Source organism: Dipodomys ordii, unplaced genomic scaffold (assembly GCF_000151885.1).
Source record: "Dipodomys ordii isolate 6190 unplaced genomic scaffold, Dord_2.0 Scaffold57, whole genome shotgun sequence".
Taxonomy (NCBI): Eukaryota; Metazoa; Chordata; class Mammalia; order Rodentia; family Heteromyidae; genus Dipodomys; species Dipodomys ordii.
In genome coordinates, this window is record NW_012267273.1 from 9097904 (window position 1) to 9118710 (window position 20807).

Below are 20807 nucleotides of genomic sequence, written 5' to 3' on the forward strand. Positions count from 1 at the left end.
CTGTACCACTTGAGTCACAGCTCTATCTCCAGTTTTCTGGTGGCTTATTAGAGATAAGAGTCTCATGGATATTCCTGCCTGGGCTGGCTTTGAACCGTGATCTTCATATCTCAGCCTCCTGAGTAGCTAGGTTTACAGGTATGAGCCACCGGCGTCCAGCTTGAGAGACTTTTAAGACATCCACAAGATCAAAATTATTTTCATAAAAATACTAAGATTTTTTTTCCCATTCTCATGTTTTCGTAAGTATCTGGTGGAGTTTTCCAGAAGTTTAATGACATGTGTTATTACTTGGAAGTGTTGTTAGATAGTAATATGAATGAAGTAAAAGTCTGTAATTCAAATATTACTTTTCTCTCTTCCCTCTCCATAAAGGTTGATCTGCAAGTGGTCTGGGATTGAATACTTATAGCTTGATTATCTTAAAGAACCTGAAGTAATCAAAGACACAGGGGACTGCTGACGTTGAGGATTCTGCTCCATAGAGAATGCTCTGACCCCATTGATGTGTTGATGTAAGTAGGACTAGTCATTGCAACTGTGTCACTGCGTGAGCCTGAAGGCTGTGTCAGAAGGCTGGGACTCCTCTTGAAACCTTCATTTGTCTTGTCTGGAGTAACATGGGAAGTTGAGCTGTGGATAAAAGGCTAGTTCTGGGTGACCAAGAAAAGAGAATCTTCCCCAATTCTATGTCATAAGGATCTGGGTTTATGATAGAACTTTTCCATCTGTAGGACTCAGTGAAATCTTTGGGGTTCTAGATTGATGTGTTTTCTAATATGATCTCATTAAAATTTTAAAATAAATTTGTTTTTCTTCCAGCAATGGTTTGCAGGAAAACAATACTGAATAGAGTAATTAAAACTAGGACAATAAGAATCTTCAATAAAACTTTGGTGGAGTAAATGTACAATAACAACTTGTCCAAGGTCATGTCACTATGCATTGGAACAACCACAGGGACTTTCCTTGAGCTGGGACTCAAAGAAAAAGAGACACAAGGGATTTTATTAGAACACTTCCCTCATATCAGGTGGTCTGCTGTAGGTGAATTTTGGTTTGAATGGGACTTCTTGACTCACATCCCACCTAGAGCTCATTGAAATCAGATGTCACAAGTTCTTTAGGCCTGTATCTCTAGCACTAGGCACAGGATCTGGCCTAGTGGAAGATGCTTAGTGTGAACCATTTAGACACTGTTATATCCTTGACATATTATATCCTTCTGAAATATTTGTTGAATGAGCGATTGATTGTACAAATAATATGGACCTGCGAGTTTGTGTAAGTACTGACTGATTATTGGTATGGGCAGGAGTAAACTAGAATGTTTTCACATTCCCTAGAAGCATCTTATCACAAATTTCTTAGATTTTATATCATTTTCTGTTTATTATCTAGGGAATTTCTCTTTATTCCTTAGCCTTCTTGTGATGATAAACGATCATTTAATAGATTTAAATTCCACAGATTGCCTTGAAACTTGTTTCCCTTCTCTTTCCCCTCCCTCCCTCCCTCCCTCCCTCCCTCCCTCCCTTCCTTCCTTCTTTCCTTCCTTCCTTCCTTTTTGATACCTTTTGGTACTAAAGAGCTAAGCAGTTTTAACTAAGAGCCTTCACAGTGGACATTTAAGAATGAATAATTCATAGCTATGCCTAACCACTAATCAGAAGTTATTGCAGGGTTTCTCTATTACATTAGTTTTCTCAAACATTATTTATCTATGAATCATTCTACTTTACCTTTCAAAAACTATCATTGTGGTCTTTTCTTCTTCAGCCACCAATCTTAAATAACTATTTCCAGAAGACATTATTTCAATATCCTAGGCATGTACTATATATAGCCTTGTATGTGAGGCCTGGCTTGGGTGATTTCCCCTGCCCTCACTTTCATAGAATTACACCTGAAACTCTCTTAAGTACTTTGGCTCCTTCAGGAGAAATTTCTATCCACCAATCCAGTCTCTTCCTTTCTATGGGAACAATGAAACTATTTTACTCTGTTAAAAAGTTTAACAAGTCTCAGTTTCCTGTTTCCTTATTAGCAGTATGACCAAATCTTTGAGAATCTAAACTGGAATGTAGATTCAGTAAAAAGTTCGACAAGAAATTTACTTATTACTTTACTTACGTAACTAACCCCTCCATACATCACCTTGACAATAAAGACGTAATTAAAAAAGAAAAAGGAGAGTTACTAATAGGTAATCTGGAATGTGAGACATACTGTGCATGTATGGGCATCTGCTATGGCTCTTTCTTTCCTTCCTTCCTTCCTTTCTTCCTTCCTTCCTTCCTTCCTTGCTTCCTTCCTTCCTTGATCCCTTCTTTCCTTCTTTTTTCTCTCTCTCATTTCCTTTCTTCCTTCCTTCCTTTCTTCCCCCCTCCTCCTCCTTCTTTCTTGTCAAGAAGTAATCAACCTATACATTACTTTGAAGGTATTATTCTTTTGAAAGATTGGTTTTTTTTAGTATGCATTATTTATACAAATGGAGTTCCACTGCAACATTTCCATACACGCTTACACTGTATCCCATCAACTTTACATCATCCATCATCCTCCTTTACCCCTCCTCCGTTTCATAAAACAATTTCAAGAAGTCTCACTGTTCTATTTTTTCATATATGCACATATGTATAAAAAGTACTTTGACTGTATTCACCTTTGACTGTATTTCACCATCAGCCTTCCCTATAACCTACTTTTTATTAGCATGCATTAGTTGTGCAAAAGGATTTTATGAAGACATTTCCACACATGTAAACGATATTTCCCAATTAACCTCCCCTCTGTTACTTTCCTCCATTCCATTTCACTTTCCTAAAATGACTTTTCCTTCTGTGCAAATCAATTATATTGAGATACTCTTTGCATTCACCCTCTCAATGGCTAAGGGATGGTCAGTGCTGCCGTATCTCTGCTGAAAGGTTCTGTTGAAGTGAGTCCAAGTAGACATGCTGGTATGAAGACAGCACAACCTGGACTATCGGAGGTGGAAGTTCTCAGTGGGGAAGGGTAGAAATTAGGCCTGTGAACAAACAAACCCGGGAGACATCTGCTAGTTACAGATGGATTATGGCTGAGAAAAATGAGACAATGTAATCTTGTTGCTGAGTTTTTGGAATTTGATTGTGGAAAGATTATCTTACAAAGTAAGATTGGGATAAATATCTAAGTAAAAGAGGGTATGTGGTATTGTGGGTGTGTACCTGCTAGAAATTGAGGGCACAGGCTCTCTTCAAAGGGAAAGGGAGGTAAAACATGCCAAGAGCTGACTCAGCCATTTCTTTCTTTCTTTTTTGGTCGGTCATGGGGTTTGAACTCTGGGCTTGGGCTCTGTCCCTAAGCTTTTCAGCTCAAGGTGAGCGCTCTACCACTTGAGCTACAGTACCATTTCCATGACTCAGACATTTCTGAATGGACAGGGCTCCATAAACACCCAGTAAAACATAACTTGGGATGGGCTGTAATCATAGAAATGAAGAACTTGTGAGCTTATGATCAATGAGTTTATGCATTCATCAGATTTGAGAGCTCATTTACTACTTACACTTAGTAAAATAAGAATGATGCTTCTTGAGTGTCTGTGATGTATAAGGAACTGTTGAGTGGGTTTAAGAGATACACATACGTATATGCAAATAAGGAGGAGAGGAATAAAAAAGAGAACTACCCTTGCATGGTAAGCATGAGTCAAGAGAGTGATAAACGGTGGAAAGGAGTAGAGAACTTCTTTCTGGAATGCTCAGGGAACCTGAAGATAATGTAGAACTTGAGCCAAGCCTTGTAACAGAGGAATCCAATATGGAGAAAGCAAGGTGTGAGTCAGCTGTTAACCTTAGAACTGACCTAGGCAATAAGAGCCTTTGCTGAGCATGTGAGGTAGAAATGAGAGAGGAAATAGCAAACTACTTGGAGTGGAGGGTGATTGGAGGAGGGGTAGAAAAGAAAGAGAGCAACTGTCAGAGTGGAAGAGCCATGATTGCTGGCTGGGGTGCGACATCTGGATGCCATCTTGGTTACTCCAGGAGGAAAGAATAACCTCACTTTGGAGGAGATCATTCCTGATGTCCCTCTTGTTGAGAGTGGGCACAGTTCTGAAGCAGTTTTAACGTAGAATAACATGAAACCTTCAGGGAGAAAATACTTGGGTGCCTAATACATTTATGCATGAGATACTATGCACTAGTAATTGTCAAAGTTTCAAACGGCTGTTTTTGCTTTGATCTTTATAGAGATCTTATGAAGACTGATTTAAGAATTAGCCACAGACTCTATTGCTCTCAGAATCTTAGGTTGCTAGAAAGAATTGTACTTTTATTGTTTCAATTCTTTTTTCTTTTTTTCTTTTTGGTTGGCCATGGTGCTTGAACTCTGGACCTGAATGCTGTCCCTCAGCTCTTCAGCTCAAGGCAAGCACTCTACCACTTGAGCCACAGCACCACTTTTTTTTTTCTGGTGGTTTATTGGAGATAAGAGTTTCATGGACTTTCTTTCCCGGGCTGAGTAGTTAGGATTACAGGAGTGAGCCACTGGCACCCAGCTCTGTTTCAATTCTTATTGCTTTATAATTTCTCATATTACACTAGATACTCTCAAATTGTGGGATGTGAGAAAAAATGTTGTGTTTTTGACTGGCAGTGTTCACTGAATTGCTTCCCAAGCAGTAGTGCACTCCAGGGTCCTGCTTCTTGGGGCCAGGGATTACTGGTTCTTTCCTTTAGATGGATGACAAACAGGGATGGCTATAGGGTCTCATCTGTCAATATTGATAGCCTTTTTTTTCAGAATTGTTGTGAATGCCTAATTGTCTAATATGAGAAATTCATGCAGTGTCTTAAATTGATTAATTATATCTATTTTTTCACTTGAAATAGATTGGAGTGTCTGTATTTTTGTTCTGGTATGACACTTAGCTAATATTATATGCACATTATTATTTGCTGTAGGGGAACTGGGTAACTAGTGGTGGGCTGTAAAAGTCTACCTACTCCTGTGTTCCATTACTCTATTGGGTTTTGTATTGAATGTGTGAGTGTACTCGTGTGTGTGTGTGTGTGTGTGTGTGTGTGTGTGTGTGTGTATGTGTGTATGTTGTGCTGGTACTAGAACTCAGGGTATGGGTTCTGTTCTGAGCTTTTTTGTTTTTTGTTAGTGCTCTACCACTTAAGTCATAGCTCCACTTCTGGCTTTTACTGGTTAATTAGAGATATGAGTTTCACAGACTTCCCTTCCTCAGATCTCAGTCCCTGAGTAGCTAGGATTACAGGCATGAGCCACCAGCCCCCTGCTATGAATGCTTTTAATTAGACTTTTGCCATTAAATCTCTTCTCGACATTATCAATATTATTCAAGAGCTTATTTAAAGTGTATAAGTTAGACCTTAGACTAAGTTAGAAGCTGTAATTTGATTGGCATTTGAGACTTGTTAGTCTCTAGATTCAAGATACATAAACCATCTAGGAATCGTGCTAAGTGCGGATTTTATTCATATTTGCTTACGTAGTGACAGAACAATTATTACTCTCTAATCTCCAGGTTTTTGAACACCAAAGTAGCTACTGTCCAGGTGGACAGTATTTCTTTCTCTTTGTGACATGCTTGCATAAAGAAAATGGCTTATGACAGGAGCTGTCAATCTATATAGCCCATGAGTTAAAATATAGCCTATCAGGTGTTTTTGTAAACAAAGTTTTATTATAACACAACCATCTTTATTTGTTTACATAGTGTAAATACCTCCTTTTGTGTTCTTTTTTTTTTTTTTGGTCATGGGGCTTGAACTCTGGGCCTGGGTGCTGTCCCTCAGCTCTTTAGCTCAAGGTGAGCGCTCTACCACTTGAGCTACAACTCCACTTCCGGTTTTCTGGTGGTTTATTGGAGATAAGAGTTTCATGGACTTTCTTGCCTGGGCTGGCTTTGAACCACGATTCTCAGATCTCAGCCTTCTGAGTAGCTAGGCTTACAGGCATGAGCCACCAGCACCCGGCTCCTTTTGTGTTCTATTTGATGACTAATTATGACAGAGCATAAAAACTAAAATTTTTATCTGGACCACTAAAGAAAAAATATGCTAACTCTGGCTCATGAGATGAACCCTGAATACTTTTTTTGGGGGGGGGGCGTTCGGTCGTGGAGCCTGAACTCTGGGCCTGGGCGCTGTCCCTCAGCTCTTCAGTTCAAGGCTAGTGTTCTACCACTTGAGCCACAGCGCCACTTCCGGCTTTTTTCTTTTTGCTTATGTGGTGCTGAGAAATCAAACCCAGGGCCTCAGGCATGCAAGGCAAGTGCTCTACCACTGAGCCACCTTCCCAGCCCCACCCTGAATACTTTTTAAAGGACAACAAGTCACTATAATCTTTTGCCCTGGTCGAAATGTTTATAGGCTCAACTTAATTTGACCTCTATTTACAGAGATGCTGAAGCACAAATCATAATTCCCAAGCTATTATGAAGAGACTTGAATTGATCCAGATAAATGGTGACACAGAATCTGCCACTTCCCAAGGCCTATTGAAGACCTCTTTCTTCAAAGCAATGATTATAGTTTCATTGGGCTGACTCACTCTTCTACAAATTGATTCCATTAGTTAAGTTTCACTTGCCCCAAGTATTGGAAAAAGCCAAGAAGGAATTAATAGAAGTATGTTTGGGACCAAAAGGAAAAATATATCTTGATCTAGATTGAGTATAATCTGTATTTTATACCTTAAAGTTGTGCTAGTCACAGCTTACTTCTGGATTGTTATTAAGCAGCCAGATTCAGATGGTGTGGGCTTGGAGTCCCTCATTTAATTCCCCTGGGGAATCCCACCACCTGTCTCTTGTTGGAGGTTTTTGAGTTGTGAAATAATGGCATGGACAAATTCTAGGAACAGTTGCACATGTATACCAAGCTTGCAGAGATGGAAGGCAGAAATTTAGGTTAAAGAGCCAGAAACACAAAAGAGAGACTGGCATGGACACCTCTGCTCCAAAATATGAGTGTCAGATGTTGTGGCGGAGAGGGGTGGACTCCATGGGATCATTTGAAGATGCAGAAATTGTGCTTTGATGTTCAAGTCTTAAAGATCCCAGCTTTCCTTCCAGAGGCAAAGTTCAGAGCACATGGGTGTGGGAGAGGCAGGATCCTTTTCCTTCACTCAGGATTATCTAGAGCCAAAGATTTTTTTCAGCAAGGGAGACCACAGGGATCTTTGCTGTGCTCTGGTGTATTTAGTTTCTTTCTCTCATTGTTTGCATAGCTCAGGACATAGTATTTTCAGAAGATGGGGTAGATGAAAGTGGAAACTCTTCTCACTTCGAGAGTCTATCTACTTTCCAGCCAATTCTGAGATATTGTTGGAGAGAATTAGAGACCTTTATGTTGAAAATGACTTGCCCAGTGCTAAGATTTTCCCAAGATGCATTAGCAGATTAGTTCAGTTAATAAGAATATGAAAGTTAGCTGTTTAGGCTGATATTATTTTCCTCTTTTAAAATAATTTAGGGCTGGAAATGTGGCTTAGTGGTAGAGCACTTGCCTAGCATGCATGAAGCCCTGGGTTTGATTCCTCAGTAGTACCACATAAACAGAAAAAGCTGGAAAGGTCACTGTAGTTCAAGTGGTACAGTGCTAGTCTTGAGGAAAAGAAGCTCAAGGACAGTGCCTAGGCCCTGATTTCAAGCCCCAGGATTGACAAAATAATTATACTAATTGCATGAAAGTGTTTGTTAGTCCTACAATGCATACAGTGTTCTTTGATCAAACTCACTCCATTATTTAAAAAAAAATTCTACCTCCTTTTAGGCTGATGTTTTATCTGTTTCCCCATTGGAAGATGCATAATACATGCATGCATACATAATCACCCATTCATCCAATGATTCGCATTTTAAATCCACTATATAAAGGGATGGTGGAAAAAAAATGAAGCAGAGAATCATTCACACTTGAATTCAAATTCTAGTTTCTCCATATATGAGGTAACTAATTTTTAAATTATGGTCTAATTCTGTCAACATGATTCCTGCCTCCCTACCCTGCCATCCTTAAATGTGTAAGTTGGGTTGAATATTTTCTTTTTTTTTTTTGCTTTGTAGAAAACATTGCATATTCTGTTCTCATACCATATTATGTAGACATCATCGAGTTTGGTGTCTGCCTCTCTCCCTGGATTGTAGAATTATTGAGAGTAGAGAGCTTCATTCATATACTTGACATAATTAGCATTTGACAAATTAGAATGAAACATTAGAAATTAAACATCGGTTGCATTGAAAAGAAACTGGTAACTTTCTATAGTTTGATTTTCTCATCTATGAAATGAAGATGATTAAAATATATCTTTTTGAATTTGTTGTGGGAATTATTTCTGGTAATGTTTGGAAGAATGTTTTCTAAATATAGCATATGGTTGTTCTAGTATCTGGATCAATTGAGGTTTGGCAGAAGACAAAAACAAGAGCATCAGGAAAACATGTAGAGATGTCCTAGTGCACTTTTCCTAAATTGAATGCTTGGGTAGGGAGGATCTGGACATTTGGCTTGCAAGATGTATTTTTAGTGAATGAATTGACATTGGACAGAGGATCTCCTTTCTGGCAAACTGTATGTCTTTCCCACTAGATTATATGCTCACAACAGTGTGACATGCTTTATTAATTTCTAACTTCTGGACTCTTTTAAATCTAACTAAAAAAGTGAATATATAAGCATTGAATTTTGATGGGCTTTTCGAGGCCAAAGTCTTTTATGCCTCAAATCTCCCCATATTCCTGGTTTGAATCTACTCTTGAAAAACCTAGATGGTGGAACTATTAGGTTGGAAACATTGATTCTTGGGAGCAGGGAGTGAGGTGAATTTGAAACATGTTGCATGTGAGATTTGGCAGGAATACACAAAAGAGATAGGAGCTAGAATCTTGTTATGTAAAATTTCACAGCTCTGTCTTAACAGCAAAATAGAGACCACATTTTACAAATTCAATAGTTGTCAGTGCTGTGGCTTACTAATTAAAAAAAAAACAAAACACAGCAAGCCAGGCACAGGTGGCTCATGCCTGTAATCCTAGCTACTCCAGAGGCTGAGAGCCGAGTACTGCATTTTGAATCCATCCTAGGCAGGAAAGTCCATGAGACTCTTCTCTCCGATAAGGTACTCAGAAAAAGCTGGAAGTGGAGCTGTGTCTCATGTGGTAGAGTGATAGTCTTGAGCCAAAGAAGCTCAAGGACAGTGCCAAGGTCCAGAGTTCAAGTTCCAGGACTCCTCCCCCTCTCAACACACACACACACACACACACACACACACACACACACACACACACACACACACACACACACACACACACACAGAGTAAAGTGTTGTACCTTGCCCACTATGTAGTTGACAAAGAACTGCTACTATGTTTGAGCAGAGCTGTGAGATGGTAGGAGTTTTGCTCCAGGAAGACTTGATCTGGTTAGAGTATATATGAAAGATTACAAGGAAAGCAGTGAGGGTAGGGATAATTGTTAGGAGGTCCAGCAAATGAGCAGATAAACAGTCCAACAGTCTATTGCAGATATATGCCAGGTGGAATAGAAAGGAAGAGACTTGGACTACACAAGAGGCTGGTGACTAGGGAGCCTCTCAGCTCTGGGAGGAATAAAGACCTGTTTTCTGTGGCTTTGGCACAAAAGGCAGTGATTGCATCCAAGGGAAGATAATGAGAAACACACGGGCCAAAGATCAGGAAAGCACCATTTATCTTTTTGTTGCAAAACTGTACTTTCCAGAGCCCTGGGCAAGAGTACAGAAGATTGAGCTTGAAGATTTAGGCCCTGCACTAGAGAATGCAAAATAAATGTCCCCTAATAAATCATAGAATTGATCTTATCCAGGAATCTGAACAGCTGGCAAAGCACAGAGGTGGGGCAGTTTCTGAGGAAAGGCAGAGGAAGTGATAGTGATTATAGGAGAGGACAGAGCAATCCTGAAGTGCCGTGATATTTACTCCAGCCAGTTTTCCCCCTCTACATGTTGATTTCATAGAGGCTTTTCTCCAAATATGAAATTCTAATGAATTAATGAGAAACTACTAAAACGAGAACTACTTTTATTCAATAAAACTAATATTTCCAACTTCCAAATTACATACATTTAAAAAACTTATTAAATAATCAAAAAGGGAAATCACCTGGGCACCAGTGGCTCATGCCTGTAATCACAGCTACCCACAAGGCTGAGATAGGAGAACTGGAGCCAACTCATGCAGACAAATCTGAGAGAAACTGGTCTCCAATTAACCAGTAAAAAGCTAAATTTGCGGGGTGTCTCAAATGATTGAATGCCATACATGAGTGAAAAAGCTCAAGTAAGACCATGAGGTTCTGAATTCAAGCTTCAGTATCAGCATTAAAAGCAGTTGAAAGATGAGCTATATGAACAACTATAAAAATGACCATTCTAATTAATCTAAAATCCTACATTTTATAAATGTAGTCACTTTGAAAGGGAAAAATGTCTACAGGAAGGCATTTATTACATATATATTAGTAGCTATTCACTGGTAAGTCAGTTGTTTTTTAAATGAAAATAGAACTATTCATTGATTGAATATACATGTTACCCCAGCCTCTACTTTCAGTGTTTTGTAGTGATAATGCATAATTCATTATGCATATATATGTTTAAGCTTTGACATATCACTTATTTTAGTTACAAGGAAATTGTGTACCTATTATTCTCTTGATCTATAAGCACCATGAAAAGGAAGGATAGAAATTGTTGTTCCATTTTCTAGATTAAGAAAGCCAAAAGTAAAAGGGAACAAGTGACCTTCCAGAGACACACACAGATACCTACAGCTAGACTGAAGAGCCTGGATTTTCCAGTGCCTTCAGTTCGTATCCAGAGATCCTTTTATCCCATTTCAATGAAGCATAGGCTAAGAGAGCATTTTCACAAATAGGAAGAGAATGGTAGGCCAGTAAGAAGGCAGCTTCCATAGGTATGTGTGTGTGTATGTATGCATCTATCAGGGCTGGGAAGGTGGCTCAGTGGTAGAGCACTTGCCTTGCATGCATGAGGCCCTGGGTTTGATTCCTCAGCACCACATTAGCAAAAAGAAAAAAAGCTGGAAGTGGTGCTGTGGCTCAAGTGGTAGAGTGCTAGCCTTGAGCTGAAGAGCTGAGGGACAGTGCCCAGGCCCAGAGTTCAGACCCAACACAGGACCCCCCCCCAAATTTCTATGTATCTATGTATACATATATATGCATATATATGTATGTAGAACCCACATACATAATTATACAACTACATAACCACAGGCAAACACATTACAAGATGTTGTTTGGCAGAAATTCACATTCAGCGAATGAGGGACCAACATAAGATGATAATAAAATAATACAATGGGAAGATGACTTAGGTTGCATGAAAGTGGCAAGAGCATGACAAAGGACACCCCAAAGATCCCAACAATGACACTGACCCCTTTCCTCAAGGGAAGAGAGTAGAGAGGACACGTAGATATCTGGGCAGGGTCAGCTTCATTGGCACCTTCCTCAAGGATCTACAGGAGCTAACAGCTATGTTATTAAAATTCATGAACGCAATCAATTGTGGGAGTCATTGGAGACCAAGAACTTTTTCAGTGGTCAAGAACATGGGAGAGAGGCTGGCAGGAAGGGGGATAATTCAGGCCAGAAAAATTCAAACTAATGGTTACAATGGGAGGACTCGTAAGGGTCAGGGCTAGGAGTAGAGAGATGCAGTGGAGCAAGGCACTTGCCTTGAGCACAAACTTGAAAGCAATGAAAAAAAATCAAGGATCAATAAAGTCACTATTTTAATGGGATATTTGAGTAAAAATAAACCTAAGTAGCTACAGCCTGTGCACCAAAAACCTATTTATAAATAAAGGTTTACAGAAGTACAGCAGCAGGAGAGATCCAAGATAATTCTTGAACATGTGAAAATCCTGAATTAAGTGTGTGGATATCAGATACATAGATTTTAGCCTGTGATCTATGGGGGAAGTATTTCTGAAGAAAAAGCATAATGGAGTTGACTATTTCTATTAATTTTCTGTTGTAATGATTTAGATCTTGTTTAATGGGTGATTAAGGAACTCCTATATCACTGTACACATAATATATATTTTAATAGCTGTGTTTTAATGTAATTAGTTTTCTCCACAATCTCTTTTTCTCTATATACAGGCCTAGGCATGATGCTTGGTTAAGTGTGTGATGCTGAGTTAAGTGTGTGTGTGTGTGTGTGTGTGTGTGTGTGTCTGAGAGAGAAAGAGAGACAGACAGTCATACAGATGGGGGAGGATGTGGACAATATAGGAGACCAAAATGGTGTGTATGGGTCTGTGAGTGACTTATAGATCAACAGGATAAAAAAGAAAATATGTGTGAACTTTCCATCCCCTGACTGTCTCTTAAAATGACAATGTGTTGGTCACCTTCAATGTACCGCACATCAGAATGTGTATTGTCTTGTAGTAAGGGAGGCTGTCTTCACTCTGGTCTCCATTTTGCTGCTCCATTTAGCCATGCTAAATGCATGGCTTTCCCTAGACACATGGCCCCTGTTTCCCCCTGGTAATATGGGATAAACAGTGTCAGGACTTCATTTTCCCTCTGGGGGGGGTCTTCAGTATCTCTTGTGACTTCTAGGTCCCTATTCTTGTGTCAGAGAGTTCCTCTCTGCTATTCTATTCTTCAGGCAAGTCTCGGCTCTGCTGTTTAAAAACCAAATTGAAAAACCTTTTCATTACAATGGAATGAATGAGGTCTATCCAGGTTATCTTACTGGAAAGCAACCCATTGTTGTTTTTTCTCATGTCTACAAAGTATCTCCGCAACAACACATATGTCAGTGATTGAGAAATGGGGCACTGTATCATAGTCAAGTTGGTACAATTATTCGATTATTTGGACTTTGCCAGAAAACCACGCAGACATCCAGGTACAGAGAACAAAGAAAAGTTTATTGCCGGGAAAGGGGCTGTCAAGACCCCTTCTCACAAGCTGACCTATGTAACCTAGGAGGTTTAGGAGGGCTAGAAGAGGCTAGGAGGCAGAGACTATGGCATGGGCATGAGGACTAGGGGCTTCATCATGGTGGACTAGGATTTATGGCTGCTATTCAAACAGTAGATAAGGGGTCCTGCAGCTGCCCAGACCTGAAGGTCACACTAAGGGGCTCTTGATGCCTTATATAATGGTAGCTGCCCCAGAGAAGTGTCATCCCAAGGTTAAGGGGTTGGAGGCTGATTATTTACTTCCTTTACTAAATGGGTCCACTGTTGCCTAGGAAGGGATCATGCTAAACTGTGGAGAGTGTACTAAGCTATGGGAAGGGAGCTCATTTTGCTAACATTCCTAACTCTTTGGTTTAATAATTGAATGGGGGCACCAGGCTGGGGTTATGGGTGAAGGTTGTGTCTTCTGGAGCTGCTTTCTGCTCAGAGGGGGTAAAGTAGTCAGTGGGGACACTCAACCAGGTACCTTCCCAGGAGCATTTGATTGACAGACTGGTGAAAGGTCTTCCCCATGAGGATGTTCTGCATGCACCTAAGCAGTCAAAGCACAATCAAAATAAGGCAAAAAATTGCAGTTAAGGGTCTACGATAGGCATGAGTCAGGGGGTAAGCCACCCAAATAGGTCCCATCCCTCTTCATTATGTTGGATATTTTCCTCAAGTTTTCTGAGATGTTTACATGTTCCTTGATGGCATAGCTGCTATCAGTTAGGTCACAGCAGCACATGTTTTTAATATCCTTGCACCCTTGGTGGTGGAGTAAGAGTAGATAAGGGAGGGCAACATGGTTGTCAAGGATAGCGTGCTTATGTTTCTGTTGTTCTCTATTTAGCAGTGCAATAGCAGAGGAGGCGTAGTTAATATTTTTTGCCACTAGGCATGCCAAACACATGACACACTTACAGGCTCCCACTGCCAACCCTGATATCCCAATCGAGGAGAAAGTGAAGGCATTCTATTCTGCTTCGGACAGGAGGAGGAGTTTATCAATATAACTTTCAACCAGTGCCAGACTTCTGGTTTTACAACCTCGTTGAGGCTGCGAGAACTCCTTGTGGGGTAGCATAACAGCTAGATGGCTTAGGCAGCAGCGGGAGTTATGAGGCAGGTAAGCAGGGATACAGTTAAAACTTTCACAGGAATTAGGCAAGGAGACACAGCCCTCTGCATGTAAGATTCGTTCATAGTTGGCACAAGTAAACTTGCCTCTTTTCAGCTCTATGCAGTTTGGGGTAGAAGTTTGAACCTGGGCACAGGTGTTGTTTCTTGTCATTAGGAATTGGGGGTATATAACATTAGAGCATTTGCCGGTTTGCTGTATGAGGTCTTTCCCCAATTATAGGAGTCGGCATAGACTGTGTGTTTAGTAGTCCAATCAGAGGAGAAGATAGTTAAGTTTTGTATATCTGCCTCTGGTTTGACAGGCAGGATCAGAGCACATGTCCCATCTCCAGTTCCTGCCTCAGACAAAAGTTAGAGGCAGTAGTCATTTGGGCCAGGTGAAACGAGATGTTATAATGCATGTAGTCCTGCAAGGACTCTGAGGAGGAGGATCCTCCATATTGGTATTTTAAGTTACCACTATCTGATGAGACAGGGGCCAATCTGGTGGGGCTGCTTTTCCTAAACCACCCTGAGAGGAAATGATTAGGTATTACTTGTTTGGAGTGGATAGGATGGCTTGACCAGAAGCCTTGGTAGATGTGTGGATTACAGGGTATATATGGGAGACCCAGGAAGCTGCCAACGCTAACATCCCTGAGTCTAAGACTATATTTCTGTCCAGTACTAGATGGTAGACCCATATGGACATTAGATGGACAAGCTTCTTAACTTATTTCCATTAATTTCCAGGCTCTGGTTTAATTTTGAAAGGGCAGGCACAAAGTGGCTGATGTGATTTCATCTCCTGTTAATCCTCTTTACCTCATCCTGGGGGTCTTGGTGTTTGTTGCTGGGATAACTCATCCCAGTTGGCATTCACGGGCTTTGAACTCAAGGCCTGGGCACTTTTCCTGAGCACTTCTGCTTGAGGTTAGTACTCTACCACTTTGAGTCACAGTGTCACGTCCAGCATCTGGCTGGTTAATTCTTGAGCTGTGCTTCCAGCCTGGCTCTTTGCTGGTTAGTTGGGAGATGGAGTCTCAGAGGGATTTTTCTGCCTGGGCTGGCTTTGAACTGCAATCTTTGCCACAAAAAAATCCCTTTATTATTTCCAATTAAAGCAACAAGGAGATCAAATAGAAATAAGTAGACCTTACCTGCACCTTTCAAGAGTTGACCAACAAATACTTGCCAGAGTTCTGCAATGACAAAACTCAATAGATATTTTAAACTGCAGCTGATTGGCCCTCTAGGTACCACCCATTGCTGTGGTGCCTGTTTAAAATGGCTTATATCCTTTTAGAGATACATCTAATTGCAAAATAGCACGGAAATCAAATCACATTCTTTGCTCATACATACCTTATCATCTGACTTGTGGGGATTAACATTACTGACAGATGGAAGGGAACATAAACAAATCATATAGGTATAAAGGTTTGAGCTTCAGTAGATCTGAAGTGGCTTGAGCTTTTTGTCCTGAATCAGCAGGCTTCAGTCATATGTGATGGAGCAAGACCAGAGCCTTGGGCTAGGCCCTGCCTGTATGGACTACTGCACCTCCTACTGTTTTCCTGCAAAATTTCTATACATAACTGGTTAAAGACCTGGTTTACACTGGATTTTGCAAGCTGGTGCCACTGGTTTAGGCAGCTGTGACAACTTTGTTTTGTTTCCTGAGCCTTTTCCCATGCACAAGAACGAACTACATCCAGTCCCTTAATCTTAAAGGGAGTTGATCAGCACACAGGAGAGAAAACAGAAAAGCAAAACCTTAGCCTTGTAACCCCTCCTCTGTACGGTATTCTCACAATAAAAAACTTATTAAAAAAAGAAATCAAAACCTTAGCCTTATTTTATTAGCCATGATCAGATGTACAACGTATAACTTTTAGCGTAGATGGACAGAAGGAATGGCATAAATCACAGTCAACTTAATTTAGATTCCAAAGGAAACCATTTAAAAAAAAATTCTTTCCTAAGGCCCTTTAAAACTGCCTGTTTTTCTTCCTTTGGTTGGCAGTCAGGTCTTAGGATTTTCAAAGCAACTCAGATGAAATCACAGCTTCCATTGACAAAGATCTTTCAGCAAGCACAATACTTGGTAACTTGGAAACCATGACCATTTTACATATTTTACATATAGATAAATAGACAGATAGACATGTTTGTGCATAAATCATAGGGCTTGCTTAGATTTTCAGCTGTTTAAGGAATTTTTAGATTTAGCGATATTATTTAGCCTAATTATGATGGAACTGCGTGGCCAGTTAAAAAAAACTTTGGCAACAACAAAAAGCATTTTAGTACACAGGAGACAGGACAGGAATACAGAGACACGTGGCATACCATAATAGAGACAGGAAACAGGTACTTGAATACAGAGACACGTGGCATGCTATAATGGAGTAGACAGGAGACAGGACATGAGCACAGAGACACATGACATGCCATTATGGACACAAACACAGAGACATGTAGCATGCCATAATGGAGTAGACAGGTCAGGGGGGAGGGTCACAGAATAGACATAAGACCAAACAGAAGGATGGATCCCCAGGTTTTAGACAAACATATAAGCATAAAACAGGACAAAGAAACAGACTCTGAGTGACTCCAAAAAGGTGTTTGGATGGCATGTCCAGTGTCGAGGAGCTGGATGTCAGAGCAGTGGAAAGACCACAGGGCCCTGAAATTTGTCAGAGAGTGCACCTCCTCTTGTAGGGGTTTCCATTGCCTGGCAGCTGACCCACCGAGGCCAGCTGCCAGTGGCTTTAAGGAACCCAGATGCCCTCTTTGGCATTGGGATTTTGGTGGGACTTTTATAAAAGAAGAAGCCATGTTTTGAAGGATCGAATCTTGGAGCCCATTGATACACTTAGGAAATAGGCCAGAGAGGATAGAAAGAACAAAATCAATACCAACAAACCAATTCAGCTCCAATGGAGAGCTGAACACCATGATGACGAGAAGAGTGAGACAGGAGACAAGCCGCAGGATGTGAATGTGGAGGCATGTGCATGGCGTTTTCTTGATGCCTGCGCTGTTCCAGACCTACATAGGGTATATTTAGAGTCAGGCCATTTAAACCATTTAGGAGGTTAATTAATGCAGAATCAGAGCACTGGGTGGAGAATTTCCTCCCAGCAAGAAGTACCAGGATGGCTATAAGTAGTTACTTAGAATTAGACATTTGACAATAGAATAAGTTTAGACATCTTTGCTAACAAAATGTATTAGATGGTTGGGTCTCAGTTTACATGGCCTGTGAAGACAGGCAGTAATTCTGTTAGCAAGGCACATAAGAATATGAACCAAGATCATTTAACCCATTAGCTTGGTAGAAGAGTGGGGAAGGATGTAGAATACCCACCAGGTGTCTTTTGTCTCTTCCTAGGTGTCAGTCTCCAAGGCCAAGTAAAGAGAATTGGGGAAGGAGGTTGCTGAGCAAGTTTTTCATGAGAGGAGGTGATTGGATAGAGGTATCAGGATAGGAAAGAGGTGAGAGGGAGGGATTTTTATTTTGTAGCCTCCTAGAGGAGTTTGGCTTAAGGGAGAAATTACGAATTCAGATATCAAAGTTGGTGCGCTCAGGAAAGGAAAATAATTGAATTGTGGTCTGAGTCCCGGAGACATTTTTGGATGGGAAAAAGAGAGCAGTAAAAGGGAGAAGCTAGTCCAGTGTGTTAGCCAGCCAGCCTCTGTCAGCGATGGATTAACGACGGAGACAGGGCAGAGGGCCATTTATTTAGGGTCTAGGAGGGAAGAAGGTGTTAGCCAGACAGAGACGGGGGCTGGGAAATGTAAGATTTATGCCCACACAGAGAGGCTGTCAGGGAGGCAGGGGCAGAGGTTAGACTGGTAATTATTCATTGGTGGTGCAGTCTAAGGCCGAAACAGTCCAGGCGTTCTCCAAGTGTCTTGGGTCTTTAGGGAGAACAATAGGGGCAAGACACAGTTGAAGAGTCATCAACCAGCCCCTATGTCTCAGACCTCAGGCCCTGGGCCTTTGGCTGGAGTCTCACAGTAGCCTGGTACCAGGGCTTTAAAGGATTAATTGTGAGACTGGATAAAAAGAGAAAGAACATCATCATAGGAATCTTAAGTCCACTTAGTGGACGACAGTATTAATTTAGAGAATCCTAACCAGTTACAGAGAGGAAGAATGTACTAGAGAAATCACTAATCCAGGATGGGGAATCTAGAGGGGGGGGACCCTGCCTGCATCTCACTCTCTCAAGGCACAAATCTGTCAGCAGGAATGGAGGCATTTAGTGGGAAATGATCTCCAATCTGGAGATCATCAGAGAGATAGAGAAAGAGATAGAGCTGATCCCAGACAAGAAAAGCTAGAGGAGATGGCTGGGAGATTTACAGCAGAGAAGGAATTAGTGGGCAGTGTAGGACAAGTGGGGGGTTTAGAGAGGGGGAAGCAGAGTGAAGATAGGAGGGCTTGGAAAAGGAAGGGGTGACCAAGGCCAGGAAGAGGTGCCATGAGAGAGTTAGCCTTGAGAGAGAGGAGGGCTTGGGAGCCAGAGGAGGGGAGTGAGGGGGGATGTGGGGGCTGAGGCCAGAGTGGGAGGAGGGAGCTGCACCAGTGCCAACTGGGACCCCAGAGAAGTTGGAAGGGGGAGGGGTTGACAAGTTAGAGGCAGCAGGAACCCCAGGGAAGGCTGGAGGAGAGAATCTGAAGACAGTTTGGCCTTGAGAGGGAGAAGTTAGTGTGTAAAGTTCAAAGGCATAAGTGGGAGAGAGAGAGAGAGAGAGAGAGAGAGAGAGAGGACTTTTAGTCTGGAGGTAGAGAGAGTGAAGAATTGGGAAGTCCTGGATGTGCTCCATTTTCCAGGTGCTGGCAAGAGTTGTATAAATCCCGAATAATGATGGAGTTAAAGTGGCCATTTAGTGGCCAGTTAGATTGGCTCTCTAGGTCATAATCAGGCCATGCTCAGTTGTACAGATCAATGAGGTACCTGCGCTTGAGGCCAGAGGCCAGGTGAGAGAGAGCATATTGGTCAGTATGCCCCCCAGCGGGGAGTCAGATGGGATCTTAGACTGAGAATTACCGATCGGTGACATAATCTAAGGCCAAAACAATCCAGGCATCCTGGAATGACAGGGTTCTTAGGGAGAATAGACCAGCAGAGAACAAAGGAGGGGTCCTTACCCAACCCCTGTGTCCAAAACCTCAGGCCCTGGGCCTTTGGCAGGAGCCTCACAGCAGCCTGGTACGGGGTCTTCTCACAGTTTGAGAGGAAAGACAGCACTGCAAGACTAAATAAAAAGGAAAGAATGTCACCATAGGAATCTCAAGTCCACTTACCCTTGTAGATGAAAGCTGGTGAACTGGATGTCAGAGAAACCTCAGGGGCAGAAGCAAGCACATGGTGGCTGGGTCCGTCCAGCTAAAGTCCAGGTGTCTGGGGTCATGACTTAGGAATGAGAGAATGACTACCACAGAGGCAGAGGGGAACTAGGCCCCTCGGGACAGCTTCAATTCCCCAAGAGATGGGAAAAGCAAGTTCACCAAGAGAAGAACTAGCTCCCTGCCCATGCACCAATGATCAGGTAAATTCGACTTTGCCAGAGAACCACACAGACATCTAGGTACAAAGAAAGAGTTATTGCCGGGAAAGGGGCTGTCAAGACCCCTTCTCACAAGGGAGAAGTGAGAAGAAGCACTGGCTACTGTCTGAGCTGACCTATATAACCTAGGAAGTTTAGAAGGGGCTAGAAGGGGCTAGGAGGCAGAGACCATGGTGTGGACATGAGGCCCAGAGCCTTCATCATGGCAGACTAGAATTTATGCCTTCTGTCCAAATAGTACATAGAGGGTCCTGCAGCTGCCCAGACTTGAAGGTCACTCTAAGGGGCTCTTGTTGTCTTATGTGGTGGTAGCTGCCCCAGAGAAGTGCCGTCCCAAGGTAAAGGGGGTTGGAACACTCAGAACACACTGGGAAATATTAACTGTATTCAGTTTTGCTGATACCTCTGACTTCAATACAAAGCTCTGGCTACTACCTTGGTCACTACCCAGTGGCTCATGTGCTGTGGAAAGGCAAGAGGCTTCTCTCTGCTTTGACCGAAGCAAGCGGTTATGTTAGTGGAGGAGCCAGAACACTAATGGCAGTGATCTGACTCTGGTACACATTCTGTGGAACCAGAGGGTGGGCTGTTGCTTTTTCCTTTGGCTCTGGTAAACACTTTATGCTTGTTATGGTGGTTGAAATGCTGGATTTGATCTTTGATTTGTGTGCCAGGAGGTTTGCAGCAAATGAGAGGTGTGGTCTGCTAGGGAAGAGTGGCTGTGGCTTTGGCCTCTCTGCACCCCGTTGGAGCACACACATGTGTTCTGCAACATGTGAGTGCATCGTGTGGGGGCTCCTTCTCCAGCTGTGAGGACCACGCAGAGGAACTGTGCGCCATGGTCTGGGAAGGGGGAGGCAACATGGTATGATAGAAATAGTACTGGGCTGGGAATGAACTACAGGCTTCTCTTCAGCTCAGATCTCTCCTCTCCTCTTCTCCTTCTTGGGGATCAAGTTATTTATTTAGTGTTAGTCTAGGCACAGACTCTTAGGATTCAGGAGTGCAGAAGACAGATGGAGCCCTGTCCTAGTGCTTACCCATTGTGCAGTTTGAATAGGTAGCTATAATCAGATCATTTAGGATCTACTGAGAGTTA

At 41.9% G+C, this 20807-nt stretch overlaps 1 protein-coding gene across 1 annotated transcript in view; it reads left to right on the plus strand.

The window, feature by feature from the left end:
• Nucleotides 1-396: 396 nt before the first annotated feature.
• The window catches only part of Ddr2 (discoidin domain receptor tyrosine kinase 2), a 117534-nt gene continuing 97123 nt past the window's right edge, over nt 397-20807 (plus strand). Inside the window, exon 1 of the mRNA XM_013021761.1 lies at nt 397-515. The gene's annotated coding sequence lies outside the window, so the exon portion shown is untranslated. The remainder of the gene's footprint in view (nt 516-20807) is intronic.